The sequence below is a fragment of the Lissotriton vulgaris genome, chromosome 7, assembly GCF_964263255.1.
Source record: "Lissotriton vulgaris chromosome 7, aLisVul1.2, whole genome shotgun sequence".
NCBI classification, from domain to species: domain Eukaryota; kingdom Metazoa; phylum Chordata; class Amphibia; order Caudata; family Salamandridae; genus Lissotriton; species Lissotriton vulgaris.
Window position 1 is genome coordinate 1,265,599,473 of NC_141695.1, and position 16,879 is coordinate 1,265,616,351.

General features: G+C 53.4%; 1 protein-coding gene across 2 annotated transcripts in view; it reads right to left on the reverse strand.

Annotated features, from left to right (window-relative positions):
- CDC25C (cell division cycle 25C) overlaps window positions 1-16,879 on the reverse strand; it is a 432,607-nt gene that overhangs the window by 390,921 nt on the left and 24,807 nt on the right. Inside the window, exon 2 of one of the 2 annotated variants that reach the window (XM_086931823.1) lies at window positions 6,794-6,932. The exons of the other annotated variant lie outside the window; for it this stretch is intronic. The gene's annotated coding sequence lies outside the window, so the exon portion shown is untranslated. The remainder of the gene's footprint in view (window positions 1-6,793; window positions 6,933-16,879) is intronic. 2 annotated transcript variants of the gene reach the window in all.

Consider the following 16,879-nt stretch of genomic DNA (forward strand, 5'->3'; position numbering starts at 1 on the left):
ATACAATGCCGTCGACCGAGGGAACCCGAGTATAGCCTTGGCCATACCACAACAGCACAATAAGAAGCGAAGTTCCATCTTCTCCCAAGTAGAACATTTCTGGTCTATAGATAGATTAAAAAAAAAATCCAACTACACAGTAGGCTTGAATGGCTAGTAGACCTGAACAATAAACTAATCTTGCCCAACATGGCAGTTCAAGATTCAGTTATCTTCATAAAACAAGAAATAGCAGTACACCAGCTCTGAGTAGAAGTGTGGCATTGGTTTTAAAGGATTGCATTTGGGTTCAATATAGTGTTAGCATGAGGCTATGTGCGCTAGGAGGTATGGTAGTACAACTGAGGTAAACTCACTTATGGCAGGACATAATCAGTTTTGCATCACTACAAAGTAGGAACAGGAGCTCTACTCGGTTAGGTAACGGAAATACCTGTTACTTGCAGTTTTCAAAAACAGCTACATTTCAGTAGCGAGCTCTACGTATAACAAAGATTATCTTTGTCTGTATTTGCTTTTACTTCTGTCCACAGAGGACCTAGCCAAGCTGCCTGAGCTGACCTATCCATATTAGAATAATACAACAACAACAAAAAAGACTGTTTTGCATTTAATTGGTTCCCGTTTTTAGTGGCACAGTCTGCAAACAAAAGAATTAATTGGCTATTGGCACAGAGCAATTAACAGTGACTGCGATTAATTTAGGCATTCCACCCACCACGTTTATTTATCACACTAGAAATTCGGTCATAACATTCATACACAAAATAAATAACATAATAAAAGCACTGGAAGTAAATTTGCTATGTGTTGCTACCAAACGTTTTAGAGTATTTATTATACCAGTATGGTGCATTTTAAAACTAAATTACTTCAAGAAGAATAGGACTATTCATGTTTGCAAGGAGTTAAGATGTTAGAGTTGCCTTTCGCAAAAATGGCTCATAAAAAACAAGCACTGGCGTTGCCAATAGGTCTCGCAGTGGGAAAGTTGGAGCTATTACAATTGCAAATAACAATGCCTTTTATTTTTGTTTTCATTGAAAAAACATAAAGGGCTTTGTCATTTACAAAACCAATAGCTCCAACTTTCCTACTGCGAGACCTATTGGCAACGCCAGTGCTTGTTTTTGTTGCTGCTTCCCACATTTGTGCCACTGGTTTTGAGTGAGAACTACTTGCGCGTGGAAGGTGATGCGCGAGACCAGGGGGGGGGGGTGTTGCGCCAGACCAGTGGGGGGGGGGGGCGCCAGACCAGGGGGGGGGGGGGTTGCGCCGACCAGGGGGGGGGGGGGGTGTTGCGCCAGACCAGCGGGGGAAGGTGTTGCACCAGACCAGCGGGGGGGGGGGGGGTTGCGCCAGACCAGCGGGGGGGGGGTGTGTGTGTTGCGCCAGACCAGCGGGGGGGGGTGTGTTGCGCCAGAGCAGCGGGGGGGGTGTGTTGCGCCAGAGCAGCGGGGGGGGGGGTGTTGCGCCAGAGCAGCGGGGGGGGGGGTGTTGCGCCAGAGCAGCGGGGGGGGGGGTGTTGCGCCAGAGCAGCGGGGGGGGGGTGTTGCGCCAGAGCAGCGGGGGGGGTGTTGCGCCAGAGCAGGGGGGGGGGTGTTGCGCCAGAGCAGCGGGGGGGGGTGTTGCGCCAGAGCAGCGGGGGGGGGGGTGTTGCGCCAGAGCAGCGGGGGGGGGTGTTGCGCCAGAGCAGCGGGGGGGGTGTTGCGCCAGACCAGCGGGGGGGGGGTAAATGTTGCGCCAGACCAGCGGGGGGGGGTAAATGTTGCGCCAGACCAGCGGGGGGGGTGTTGCGCCAGAGCAGCGGGGGGGGGGGGTGTTGCGCCAGAGCAGCGGGGGGGGGGTGTTGCGCCAGAGCAGCGGGGGGGGGGTGTTGCGCCAGAGCAGCGGGGGGGGGGGTGTTGCGCCAGAGCAGCGGGGGGGGGGGGTGTTGCGCCAGAGCAGCGGGGGGGGGGTGTTGCGCCAGAGCAGCGGGGGGGGTGTTGCGCCAGAGCAGGGGGGGGGGTGTTGCGCCAGAGCAGCGGGGGGGGGGTGTTGCGCCAGAGCAGCGGGGGGGGGGGTGTTGCGCCAGAGCAGCGGGGGGGGGTGTTGCGCCAGAGCAGCGGGGGGGGTGTTGCGCCAGACCAGCGGGGGGGGTGTTGCGCCAGACCAGCGGGGGGGGGGTAAATGTTGCGCCAGACCAGCGGGGGGGGGTAAATGTTGCGCCAGACCAGCGGGGGGGGTGTTGCGCCAGACCAACGCCGGGGGGGGGGGGTTGCGCCAGACCAGCGCCGGGAGGGGGGTGTTGCGCCAGACCAGCGCCGGGGGTGGTGGTGTTGCGCCAGACCAGCGGGGGGGGGGGGGGTGTTGCGCTAGACCAGCGGGGGGGGGGTGTTGCGCCAGACCAGCGGGGGGGGGTGTTGCGCCAGACCAGCGGGGGGGGGGGGGGGGGGTGTTGCGCCAGACCAGCGGGGGGGGGGGGGGGGTGTTGCGCCAGACCAGCGGGGGGGGGGGGGGGTGTTACGCTAGACCAGCGGGGGGGGGGGGGGTGTTACGCTAGACCAGCGGGGGGGGGGGGGGTGTTGCGCCAGACCAGCGGGGGGGGGGGGTGTTGCGCCAGACCAGCGGGGGGGGGGGGGGTGTTGCGCCAGACCAGCGGGGGGGGGGGGTGTTGCGCCAGACCAGCGGGGGGGTGTTGCGCCAGACCAGCGGGGGGGTGTTGCGCCAGACCAGCGGGGGGGTGTTGCGCCAGACCAGCGGGGGGGTGTTGCGCCAGACCAGCGGGGGGGTGTTGCGCCAGACCAGCAGGGGGGTGTTGCGCCAGACCAGCGGGGGGGGGGGTGTTGCGCCAGACCAGCGGGGGGGGGGGGTGTTGCGCCAGACCAGCGGGGGGGGGGGGGTGTTGCGCCAGACCAGCGGGGGGGGGGGGTGTTGCGCCAGACCAGCGGGGGGGGGGGGGGGGGGTGTTGCGCCAGACCAGCGGGGGGGGTGTTGCGCCAGACCAGCGGGGGGGGGGGTGTTGCGCCAGACCAGCGGGGGGGGGTTGCGCCAGACCGGGGGGGGGGTGGTGTGTTGCGCCAGACCAGCGGGGGGGGGGTGGTGTGTTGCGCCAGACCAGCGGGGGGGGGTGGTGTGTTGCGCCAGACCAGCAGGGGGGGGGTGTGTTGCACCAGACCAGCGGGGGGGGGGGGGGGGTGTTGCGCCAGACCAGCGGGGGGGGGGGGTGGGTGTTGCGCCAGACCAGCGGGGGGGGGGTGTTTGTTGCGCCAGACCAGCGGGGGGGGGGGTGTTGCGCCAGACCAGCGGGGGGGGGGTTGCGCCAGACCAGCGGGGGGGGGGGTGTTGCGCCAGACCAGCGGGGGGGGGGGTGTTGCGCCAGACCAGCGGGGGGTGGTGTGTTGCGCCAGACCAGTGGGGGGGGGGTGGTGTGTTGCGCCAGACCAGCGGGGGGGGGGTGGTGTGTTGCGCCAGACCAGCAGGGGGGGGTTTTGCGCCAGACCAGCGGGGGGGGTGTTGCGCCAGACCAGCGGGGGGGGGGGTTGCGCCAGACCAGCGGGGGGGGGTGTTGCGCCAGACCAGCGGGGGGGGGGTGGGTGTTGCGCCAGACCAGCGGGGGGGGGGGTGTTTGTTGCGCCAGACCAGCGGGGGGGGGGGTGTTGCGCCAGACCAGCGGGGGGGGGGTTGCGCCAGACCAGCGGGGGGGGGGGGTGTTGCGCCAGACCAGCGGGGGGGGGGGGTGGGTGTTGCGCCAGACCAGCGGGGGGGGGGGGTGGGTGTTGCGCCAGACCAGCGGGGGGGGGGGTGTTTGTTGCGCCAGACCAGCGGGGGGGGGGTGTTGCGCCAGACCAGCGGGGGGGGGGGTTGCGCCAGACCAGCGGGGGGGGGGGGGTGTTGCGCCAGACCAGCGGGGGGGGGGGGTGTTGCGCCAGACCAGCGGGGGGTGGTGTGTTGCGCCAGACCAGTGGGGGGGGGGTGGTGTGTTGCGCCAGACCAGCAGGGGGGGGGGGGGGTGTTGCGCCAGACCAGCAGGGGGGGGTTTTGCGCCAGACCAGCGGGGGGGGTGTTGCGCCAGACCAGCGGGGGGGGGTGTTGCGCCAGACCAGCGGGGGGGGGTGTTGCGCCAGACCAGCGGGGGGGGGGTGTTGCGCCAGACCAGCGGGGGGGGGGTGTTGCGCCAGACCAGCGGGGGGGGGGGTGTTGCGCCAGACCAGCGGGGGGGGGGGTGTTGCGCCAGACCAGCGGGGGGGGGGGTGTTGCGCCAGACCAGCGGGGGGGGGGGTGTTGCGCCAGACCAGCGGGGGGGGGGTGTTGCGCCAGACCAGCGGGGGGGGGGTGTTGCGCCAGACCAGCGGGGGGGGGGTGTTGCGCCAGACCAGCGGGGGGGGGGTGTTGCGCCAGACCAGCGGGGGGGGGGTGTTGCGCCAGACCAGCGGGAGGGCAGTGGGAGGTGTTGCGCAAGACCAGTGAGAGGTGTTGCACGTGAGCAGTGAGAGGTCAGTGGGAGGTGTTGCACGTGAGCAGTGGGAGGTGTTGCACGTGAGCAGTGGGAGGTGTTGCACGTGAGCAGTGGGAGGTGTTGCACGTGAGCAGTGGGAGGTGTTGCACGTGAGCAGTGGGAGGTAATGCACGAGCGCAGTGAGAGGTAATGCACGAGAGCAGTGAGAGGGCAGTGAGCGGTGTTACACGTGAGCGGTGTCACACGTGAGCGGTGTCACACGTGAGCGGTGTCACACGTGAGCGGTGAGCAGTGAGTTGTCACACGTGAGCAGTGAGTTGTCACACGTGAGCAATGAGTTGTCACACGTGAGCAGTGAGAGGTGTTGCACGTGAGCAGTGAGGTGAGCAGTGAGAGGTGTTGCACGTGAGCAGTGAGAGGAACAGTGAGAGGAGCAGTGAGAAGGGAGCAGTGAGAAGGGAGCAGTGAGAAGGGAGCAGTGAGAAGGGAGCAGTGAGAAGGGAGCAGTGAGAAGGGAGCAGTGAGAAGGGAGCAGTGAGAAGCGTTACACATGAAGTGAGGCCGCTGGCGGGTGATCATTTAATATTCCTAACTCTGCTGGTGCTCGAGGTCGGAGCCTTGTCACACGAGCTGTGTCCAGAATCCCGTGTGCTTTGTTTTTCACGTTTATTACTTTACCACATTAATCGTGCATGCTGTGAGTTGTGCAGGTTCACGGCTGCCAATCAATATGAATTCTGCCGTTCGGTTTCGTTGCAAAAGTGAAAGTCACCAGGTGCAAAAGAACTATAATTTTCATTATTCGTAAAGAGTTCAAATAAGGAGTTTTGAGTAATATGGCCTGAAAATCGCACGAGTGCCAAGTTCTGTAAGCATGAATTATGTGGGATTACCAGAGCACTCCCTGCAACCCACTTTTCCTTTTACAACACAGTTGTGATCTGAAACGTCAATCAAATTAGTCCAGTTGAGGTGCACGTAACCTCCACTACCAGTATGCACTGTTAATAAAAACAAACTTGTTTTCAGAACATGGTGTCTCTAATGATGTGGACTCACCTGGTAATGTGTATGCCTTCCGGATGCTTTTAATTCTGTTTGTGAAAATCCAGGTTAGTTCGGGTAATGAAAGGTCTCACTAAAGTTTCAACAAACCGGTTGCGCAGTTTAAAAAGATAAGTCTGAGGCATGAAAGGAGCCGAGGCATCGAGCGACCATATGGAGAGGGAGGGGGTGGTGATTAGCGAGCGAGAAGAAAAGCCAGAAACACCAGGGGGGCGGAGAAGCCGAACCCTTTGAAGTAGTTCACGGCCTAGCGCCCGTGAAAAAAAAAGCAATTAGGGGGGAGGAGCAGCGAGAAGGGAGCAGTGATAAGCGTTACACATTAAGTGAGGCTGCTGGCGGGTGATCATTTAATATTCCTAACTCTGCTGGTGCTCGAGGTCGGAGCCTTGTCACACGAGCTGTGTCCAGAATCCCGTGTGCTTTGTTTTTCACGATTATTACTTTACCACATTAATCGTGCATGCTGTGAGTTGTGCAGGTTCACGGCTGCCAATCAATATGAATTCGTGTCCAGAATCCCGTGTGCTTTATTTTTCACGATTATTACTTTACCACATTAATCGTGCATGCTGTCAGTTGTGCAGGTTCATGGCTGCCAATCAATATGAATTCTGCCGTTCGGTTTCGTTGCAAAAGTGAAAGTCACCAGGTGCAAAAGAACTATAATTTTCATTATTCGTAAAGGGTTATGAAAGGGAAATTTAAAGCAAAAGCAAATGGTGGGGGCCTGAAGGAGGAGGGGGTGCGAGGGAAGAGTGAGGATGGGGTAGCAGGGGAGGGAACACGGCCTGGGGGCATAGGGGAGGAGAAGCCGCAGAGCGCATGCTGGGCGAAGCCCTTTGATGTGCTGTGAGCGGCCGGCCTGCGGCCGGCCATGAATGATTAGGGGAGGAGAAGCGGGAAACTGGAAGTACAGCCGGCCTGCGGCCGGCCATGAATAATTAGGGGAGGAGAAGCCCTGGCTATGAATGCACGTGCATGTTTGCTCACGTAATTCACGTGAACTGCAAGAAAACCGCGGGGCTGAAAGCCCTTGGTTTGAAGAGGATTTTGCCGACATGAATTCTCGCTCCACTCAATGCGCGCATTGATAGGTCGCGAGACCTAAAAAACTCATAAACACATGCATCCGAGAGCAAGCTACAGTGATAGATTTACATAACTCGGTAAAGAAAACAAACAGTACAGATCGGTCAGCAACTCAAAGATATTACTTTTTTGCCTGGATGAAATGTCCAAAAAACACTAACCAGTCAAAGGGAGCGAGGGCAGTGAAAAAGAGAAACTCACCAAAATATTCTATTGTCTTTTTCTGCATCCGAGCAACAACCTCCTGATTGCTTTGGTGGGCCACAAATCACTTGAGAAGCCCCTTATTCAAGGACCGAAATGAAAGCATTTTGCAGAGTTAGAAGTGATCCAGGCAGACCTGAAACACAGAGAAAGAAGAGATGTATGCTATACAACACAGATCCTATAGAAAATCAAGCTACTTTATCATCTAGTATACTAAATAGCAATCAGGAGACATGTCAAATTTTCCAATGGAAATCACAGTAGGTAGTAATGCATCTAAAAACGTAGATGCATAAGACAAACAGCTACCCAAAACTACCTGCTGCAATATAGACAAACAACATGTGTATAATTCACTTAATGAAATACTAAGCTCGTGGTGACAGTTGAATTTTTAGGGTCCGTTATGCCAAATTTCTAATATATCTATCACACCAATTGGAAAACTCCTCAATATTCACCAGTTGAAATAGTTAAACAACTTTAGCTGCCATTGATCTAAACCACAAATCATGAAACACTGGTAATTTGGACTTTAACAATAATCAGTGTTATAGATCTTTGAAATATTCCAGTGAAGGTTTACTATCTGAGAGGTTTGCGTATGTGTCAAACTTTACTTCAGTCTACGTCAGTGGTCGTATCTTACCTTTTAATGGTCACACAATATCAACTTTCGACACACAGCTGGCATTATTTCAAACCTACAGTAATCTACCATTTCTTCCATCTCCCCTCTCCTTACTTTGCAGCACCCCTTTCAGATAAGGTCATATGACAATAAGCTTGAAGAGGCCCTTCTTGCAAGTCAGGCAGACTGCCATAGGGTGGGCCATATGCCGCTCCCAGTGTTGCTGTATGCCAACCAGCAGTCCTAATGGCCCGTACGGCTAGTGGGTTACAGATTCTTCTTGATAAATGTACTGCTTTTATGGATAGCCTCGAACTGGCCATAAATTTATTAAAATCTTATGTCATGGTTCTAGGCCCACAGTCCACTAGTTCTAAGACTTTCAAGGTGGGCTAGCACACCATGGGTAAAGTGGCCGCCTTTCCTTACATAGGTGTTCATTTTGATGCCAAGAATAACTGAAATACACTGCAGGAGAGGAAAAAAGAGGGGCCCATTAGATTGAGATAGCCTGCTTCGCTCAAAGGCTGGGTTCTTGGTCCACGCAAGTTTGCTTAAAGTCTATGTGGCTGCGTGTGAGTCACAGGGCAGCTATGAGAGTGAGGTCTGGGGATATGGGATGTATGACGTTACAACGCATGCTTTTACCACGCATGCCGTTACAACGCAGTTTTTACAACGCATACCATTACAACGCATAGCGCTTTGGGGTGCTGGATAGTGAATAGTTTAATTTACTATTCCAACTCCAGTCCCCGTGGATAGTAGGGAAGGTGTTGGATAGTAAATTAAATCTATTCCCTATCCTAGAGCGCCCCCCAGAGCAATGCGTTGTAATGGTTTGCGTTGTAATGGTTGCGTCGTAATGGTAGTGCGTTGTAAAAGTTTTGTTGTAAAGGCTTACCCGGGGATATGCGAAGACAGACTCAATCCAAATAGTAGAAAATAAATCTCTAAGATTGGCACAGGTACAGCAATGTACACTGGCTTGGTCTGTACATGCAGAGCTTGGAGTAAAATTTCTTGCTGATCTAGTCACCCTCTACTCTGCTGGGTTAAAGTCTGGACCAGACCAGACAGGACCTCAAATTGAACAGATTCATCCTCTCTGAATGCCTGGCTTTAGACTGTGCATCTAGAATCAAATGGATTCCCCTTATTAAAATCGGCATTTATGGCCCTAAGGAGAGTAGATGCCTATCTTACCCCAATTCTTTGAGATCACATGATTTAAAGATTATAAAGGCACAGTCCTTAGAGTGGGCATTGTGAAATAGAGAAGAAGTAGAAATGTTGAGACATCTAGTGAGGGGTCACAATAATAAAATCGGGCAAAGATTTAAAACTGCCTTTTTAGCTGCAGCATATAAATAGTGTCTTGGAATATAGCGGGAAAACTCCTAAAAAGTTTTCTATAGTGGAAAATTCACTGCCCATCGTGTTGCTGCAAGAAACCTGGACTTTGGTACCCTTCTCACAATAAGATTATTTCATGTTTGTCACTGCAGCAGAGGCCTCAAGAAGGACACTCAAAAGGGAGTTTAGCTAGAAGAAGAAATCGACTGGGATCCGGAAGAAATTGAGCTCTTGCTCCCAAATGTGCAATGCATCAGTATTAAGTCCCGTAAAGAAAGAATGGAGCCCATTTCAGACGTATTACTTTTTAACATCTATATTCCACCTGGATCTTCAAATGACCCCATCTGTGCAAAGACCGTCATGAAAACTGAAATAACCCTAGAAGCAAGGGGGTACCCCCGCTGAAAATAGCCGTGGACTTCAAATAGAAAAATCTCCAATGCCTTATTTAACAACAGGGGTAAATCCCCTCAAGAAATAGCAGGTTCAATTCCTACCACCATTTTCCCGGACAAGATAAAAGCAGATAAACAAGGGAAATTACTTCTGTCATTCATCGAAGCAATCAATGGTGTTATCTTAAACGGGAGAATTGAAGGAGATATCCCAGCCACATAATCTAGACTAGAAGAATTAAAGGAACCCAATCTAGTGTATCTCCTTTGCAGTTTAGATTTGTTCGCAAAAGTCCAAATATTATCCATTCAGCACACACATGAAAGTGATCATGCATATTTATCCACAGGAATTGACATTTTTACACAGTTCACATCCTTGTGGTCTTTACGTACTTTAGAAGGTCGGGCAGTGGGGGGGGGGGGGGGGGCGGAGCTAGCTCGCGACCAAGATGGCAGCTTGAGCCAAGCGCTCCATAACACCATCTGCATATACTTTAGATATGCGGCATCTACAGGGCATAAACTACCACTGACCGGTTCCTGGACGTCAGAGTCTGGGGCCAACAAGCTCGTGCCACTTCTACCCTCCTGCAAGCTTCCTAAGTGCAGTACGGCACCCCGTTGTTGCGGAGCTGCATGGGCCGAAATCCCCGGCCTGAATTTGCGGCAAGGGGAGGCGCGGCCTGTGAGGTTCGGATGCAGGCAAGCTTGACATGATTATGTGGAGGCTCCCTATGCCATCACCCATCTAATCTCTAAATCTGTGCGGAGCCCCGCAAAAATGCCAGCTGTGATACGGCGATCCTGCGGGTAACCCTGCTGAATAGCCTCTGCCCCACGCCTGAAGCTCATAACTACCGGAGTCGCGGCTGACTAATTGGTGCTGCTTGGGTGGCGCTGTCCTCCCCCTACCTTCTGTGTGCTAGGAGCCTGAATTATAGCTGGCCTCTGCGGGGCGCCTTCTGGAGTGGCGCGCTGCAGTGCCTCGGACATAGCTGCCTGTCGTGCGGTACAGTGCCGCAACTTTGAGGCTTGGGGACTGTGGTTGTTCCTCGAAGTGGCCCTGCAGGTGGATGTTTCACCTTGATAATATCCCTGGTGCCCCGGATCGCCACCTTGCTGCAGATTCAGGACCTGCCTAACGTGCTCAGAAAGGTGCCTGCTGGCCTGACGCTGGGCACCTGACTTGAGGTCTGCTTACTGGTTCCTTTGACCATCATTTGGTGACTCTAATCCTCACCTCACTACCTAGGTGCTGGGGAGCATATCTGGCAGTGGATGATCTCTTCCTCGGATTTACTTGGGTCTGAGCAGTGTTTATAGTGATTGACCCCATGATTCCGTTGGCAAGTCCTATAACTACTGTAGGAGAGTAGGGTCTGCAATCCTATGATCACCCAGATTTTTTGCTTTTGTTTCACTGGTTTACGACTTTCTCTGGCTGTGGGCCTGCTAATCAGACCCACAGCCTAGCTGTTCTCTCACTAAATTGACATGTGTACCTTAGGTGCATTATCCAATTGGTACTGGGCCACCTTGTCAGACCCTGTAACTCAGGGCATAGGTGTACCCAGGGCCTACTAGGGGCTGAAGCATGTATTATGCCACCCCTGGATGCCATCTAAATCTGACACAACTGGCTGCACGACAGCTGGGGCAAGGTGGTGTAATCACCCTTTGCTGTAGATATAGTATGTGAGAAGGTGGCCTGATATGCAGTGGTCACTATTCTAGTGCCCACTATGTATCAGTCCAGCAACCCTTATTGATGATTGGTTGTAAGTCAACCTTATAGACCAGCTATCCTAGTAGCATGGATACGAGCAGTCTAAGGCTAAAGACTCGAGAGGGCGTGTTAAGCCAGCTGTTTACCACACATATACCCCTTGAAGACCCAGTGAAAGGACACCACACAAGTGTTATGAAAATAAACAGTTATTTATTTAAAGATCACAACAGCCCTGTACTCTTTATGAGGACAGGGTACTAAGCACAAACCAAAACTCTTACAAAAATACTTAAGTTAGCACAGTATATACAAATGCCCGAGGGGCACGGAAAACCATATACTCTGAAAGTGGAATGCGAAATTCCTAGCAGGTAAGTACAGTACTAATAGCTTTTGGAATCGCTAGGACTTGACTAGGGAATCATTAGATTACTTCTAGGAGGCCTAGGGGACTCGGGTGCAGTGTGTGCACTCTCACGCGAGATGCGGGACAAAAGTCTATGGTAGCTAGGAAATAGAAAGTTAGTGTTCTCGGGCGAACCCGACCTGGTAGGGAGAAAACGAAAGTAGATTCTGACCCTTGGATAGTGAGGCTATGCTGGGGCACCGAAATGCCGAAGTTACCTAGCCCAGGGGCTGCAGCTGCATAGGTCTGAAAAGACGTCGGGAATCCTCGTAGACGGACCAGGAGCCGGAAGAAAAGATGCTGGCCGGTGACCAGTGAAGAAAGTTCAGTCGGATCCAAGCCTGGATCTTGAAGATAGATGACACCTGAAAGCAGAGGGGACCAAGTTCGAGACTACTAGCCAGTAGTCAGTGGGCACCAGGAGGGCACCGGATGGTAGCCACCTCGACAAGGTGAGTGGGTGACGCTGTAGCTCGAAGATCTCGCGGACCAGGAGGCGTTGTCGGCGACCAGGATGGAGGATCGAGCTGTCCCACGAAGTTAGAAGCTGTCGGCGTCGCTGGACCCAGGATTGGGCAACAAAGCCTTGGCAAATTCAAGCCCACGCGGTGGACCTAAAATGGCGTCTGGAGTGGACCAGGAGGGTCCGGGGTGCCTCTCTTGAACAAGGAAGCAAGGGCCAGCCTGGAGCAACCAGACCAGCAGTCGTGAAGTCGTTGGGCGTCGTTCAGAGGGCCACAAGCCAGCCGGCTAGTAGCCAAACAACGCGGTGCACAGCAAACAGCAGAAGGGCCCCACGCAGATCGTGGAGATGCAGGGGGGCTGATCTTGGGTGCTGGAGCTGCGCAGGGTCGGGGCTTCTCGGACCCCAAAGCACTCACCAGTGGAGGACACGGTGGGCTTGCAGTAAAGATGTCGTGCAGTCTTGGCGATCGTCGGTCCCTTGAGGTCTCGTCGCACTCACGGTTCTCAGCTGGGCTGTAGAGGTGAGTAGAGGTCAGAGGTGCCAGGGAAGCCGGGTCTCGTCGTGCTGGGTCGTCGGATTCGTGATGAAGGACTTGCAGCAGGCCGCAGTGTTCTTTAGGATGGTGCCTGCGGATGCAGGGTGACTACTCCTTAGCCACAAGGGAGAATCTTGAAGAAGAAATCGTGAAGTCCTTTCGAAGAAAGTGGTATCTTGATTCCAAAGATGATCTAATTTTTAACAGGGGGCCCGCTCCCATCTTTATACTAAAAAAGGGGGCTGACCCGGTGACTAGGTCCTGCCTATGGGTGGGACTAGGTGGGGGGTGGTTACACCCCTCAGCCATGCCGGACTTCCCCAGGCCAGGGGCTGGTGTGCCCCTGGAACTGGTTCAGACCGGCCTATGCGTAGTGAGCACCGGGGTGCCACTCAGCAGTCACCTTCCTGTAAAGCCCTGCCTACCCAGGATACACAAAACCATGTCTGGGACGGTGCTAGCACCGCCCCTGACAGGAAACCCTTTGTCCAGGCTCCCCTCACTGGAAGGACTCCCAGCTGCAGGGGGTCAGACTCGTGTCTGTGGTGGCAGCATCCATTTTGTGGAGCTGAGGCTTCAGTTAACTTTAACCGGGGTTCACAGTTACATACATGTCGTGTCCCTCTAGAAGGGTGGAATGCTAACCCCGTCGCCAGAATTGGCGAGGGGTTAGTATTCCAATTCGTATGACACCTTACTCGACATGTTTTGATAAAGCAATACCAAAGATAGCATTTAACCGCGAGGATTATAATGCACTTAAGAGTATATGGTATGCGATATCATGGAGCAGCTATTAGGACTTGATTCCGCAAGCTGCAGACAGGCTCAGCTCATGCCAGAGCACCATCTCACACGATTCCAAGCACTCTGCCTTCAGGATTGTCAAGGCCTGCCATAGGAGTGACTGATAGGAATCTGTGTGTCCATTTTAGGGTTAGGTATAGGTATACTACACCTACAGCAAAGGGTGATTACACGACTTTGCCCCAGCTGTCATGCAGCCAGTTGTGTCGAATTTAGGAGGCCAGCCAGGGGTGGCATAATACATGCTGCAGCCCCTGGCAGCCCTGGGTACACCTATGCCCTGAGTTACAGGGTCTGATAAGGTGGCCCAGTACCAATTGGTAGATGCACCTAGGGTACATGAGGTAATTTAGAAAGAGAACAGCCAGGCTGTGGGTCTGATTGGCAGGCCCACAGCCAGAGAAAGTCGTAAACCAGTGAAACAAAAGCAAAAAATCTGGGTGATCATAGGATTGCAGACCCTACTCTCCTACATGACCCCCCCCCAAACTTTGGGACAATAAGCTAACCTTGACCAGGTGAGTCTTCTTGTTCTAAGTGGAAATATCTGGAGAGCCCATCGGCATTGCCATGATCAGTACCAGGTCTATGTTCCACTGTAAAGTCCATCCCCTGTAGGGAAATGGACCACCTAAGCAGTTTGGGGTTTTCACCCTTCATCTGATTTAGCCACAAGAGGGGCTTATGGTCGGTCTGAATCTTGAAGTGAGTGCCAAACAAGTATGGCCTCAGCTTCTTCAGGGCCCAAACCACAGCAAAGGCCTCCCTCTCAATAGCTGACCAATTCTTCTCTCTGGGGGTCAGCCTTCTGCTTATAAAAGCAATGGGCTGATCCTGACCATCAAAATTCAGTTGAGAAAGAACAGCTCCCACACCCAACTCAGAAGCATCTGTTTGGACAATGAATGGTTTGGAGTAGTCTGGACTCTTAAGGATAGGTGCTGTGCACATGGCCTGCTTTAGGTCATCGAATGCTTTTTGACAGCCTGCTGTCCACTGAACCTTTTTTGGCATTTTCTTACTTGTCAGTTCATTTAATGGTGTCACAATGGAACCATAGTTCCTGACAAACTTTCTGTAGTATCCAGTCAGGCCCAAGAAAGCTCGAACCTGAGTCTGGGTGGTTGGAGGAGCCCAGTCCCTGATTGACTGTATTTTGCTCTCCAGTGGCTGAACCTGGCCCCCACCTACAAGGTGGCCCAGGTATACAACCTGTGTCTGCCCTATCTGGCACTTGGTGGCCTTGATAGTGAGGCCTGCTGCTTGCAGAGCCTCTAACACTTTCCTCAGGTGGACCAGGTGATCCTCCCAGGTGGAGCTAAAGACAGCAATATCATCTAGATATGCTGCACAGAAGTCATCCAGCCCAGTAAGGACTTGATTCACCAACCTTTGGAAGGTGGCAGGTGCATTTTTCAGACCAAAGGGCATTACCACAAATTGATAATGCCCACCAGGGGTTGAAAATGCTGTTTTGGGCTTGGCATCCTCAGCTAACCTGATTTGCCAATACCCAGCTGTTAAGTCAAATGTACTTAAGTAGTTGGCAGAAGCCAATCTATCTATAAGCTCATCTGCCCTTGGTATTGGATGGGCATCAGTCTTAGTGACTGCATTGAGACCCCTGTAGTCTACGCAAAACCTCATCTCTCTCTTACCATCTTGGGTGTGAGGCTTTGGCACTAGAACTACTGGACTAGCCCAAGGGCTATCTGAGGGTTCAATGACTCCCAATTCCAACATTTTCTGCACTTCAGTTTTTATGCAGTCTCTAACATGATCAGGCTGCCTGTAGATTTTACTCTTGACTGGCAGGCTGTCACCAGTGTCAACCTCATGGGTACACCAATTGGTCTGACTGGGTGTCAGAGAGAACATATGTCTGAAAGACTGAAGAACCTGTTTACAGTCTTTCTGCTGATGTTCAGAGAGGCTGCCACAAAAGACAACACCATCTACTGACCCATCATCAGGATTCTGAGTGAGCAGGTCTGGGAGAGGGTCACTCTCTTCCTCCTGTCCCTCATCTATGGCCATGAGCAAGCTCATGTCCTTCCTGTCGACATATGCTTTGAGCCTGTTGACATGGAGTACCCTATGGGGACTCCTGGGAGTTCCAAGGTCCACCAGGTAGGTGACCTCTCCCTTTTGCTCAAGGATTGTGTGGGGCCCAGACCATTTGTCTTTGAGTGCTGCTGGGGCCACTGGCTCCAGCACCCACACCTTCTGTCCAGGCTGATAAACAGTCAGGACAGCCTTTTGGTCATGCCAAGCTTTTTGAAGTTCTTGACTGGCCTTAAGGTTTTCTGATGCCTTCTCCATATACTCAGCCATCCTGGAGCGGAGACCAAGTACATAGTCCATTATGTTGGTTGCAGGCTTTTTGAGAGGTCTCTCCCATCCTTCCTTCACCAAACACAAGGGGCCTCTCACAGGATGCCCATACAAAAGTTCAAAAGGGCTGTAGCCAACCCCCTTTTGTGGGACCTCTCTGTAAGCAAACAGAAGGCAGGGCATCAGGACATCCCATCTACGCCTGAGTGTTTCAGGTAGTCCATGAATCATCCCTTTTAGGGTCCTGTTGAACCTTTCAACAAGCCCATTGCATTGTGGGTGATAGGGTGTAGTGAATTTGTAATTGACACCACACTCCTTCCACATAGCAGTTAAATAGCTTGACATGAAGTTTGCACCTCTGTCAGAGACAACCTCCTTAGGGAAGCCCACTCTGGAGAACACTCCAACTAGGGCCCTTGCCACCACAGGGGCTGTGGTGGTCCTAAGTGGAATAGCTTCAGGATACCTGGTGGCATGATCCACTACCACCAGTATAAACTTGTGCCCTGATGCTGTCTGGGGTTCCATTGGACCAACAATGTCAATCCCCACTCTTTCAAAGGGCACCCCCACCACAGGCATTGGTATAAGGGGGGCCTTTGTTGTGCCACCTGACTTACCACTGGCTTGGCAAGTGACACAGGAGCGACAAAACTCCTTGGTATCCTCATTCATGTGAGGCCAGTGAAAGTGTGAGACAAGCCTGTCCCAAGTCTTTGTCTGGCCTAAGTGTCCTGCTAAGGGAATCTCATGGGCCAAGGTAAGTAGGAAACCTCTCTGAGACAAGGGTACAACCAGCCTCCTGGTCATGCCAGGCTTGGGGTCTCTTGACTCAGTGTACAGGAGTCCATCTTCCCAGTATACCTTGTGGGTACCTGTGGCGTTCCCAGCAGCCTCAGCAGCAGCCTGCTGTCTGAGGGGTTCAAGAGAAGGGCAGCCTAACTGGTCCTTCCCCAGGTCTTCCCTTGAGGGTCCCCCTGAACCCAAGAATTCAACTTGATCAAGTTCAAACTCTCTAGGCTCAGTTTCCCTCAATTCCTGCAGGTCAGCCTCCTCTGAGACTTGATCCACAACCTGGGGCAAGGGGGAAGGCACAGCCTTAACCCTACTGCTCTTTTTCTTGGAAGGTGTCTGGTCCATTGTTCCAGGATCCAGCACCTGTTCAGTGGGGCATCTTCTGGCCTGTGACCTAGTCACAGCAAACACATGTGCTGGCAAACCTAACATTTCCAGATGAGTCCTCTGCTCCACTTCTGACCATTGTGATGACTCCAAATCATTGCCCAACAAACAATCCACTGGGAGGTCTGAACTAACTACAACCTTCTTGTGGCCAGTTACCCCTCCCCAGGAGAAAGCTACAATTGCCATACTATGATTGGTAGTGACATTGCTGGCATTGGTCACCAGGA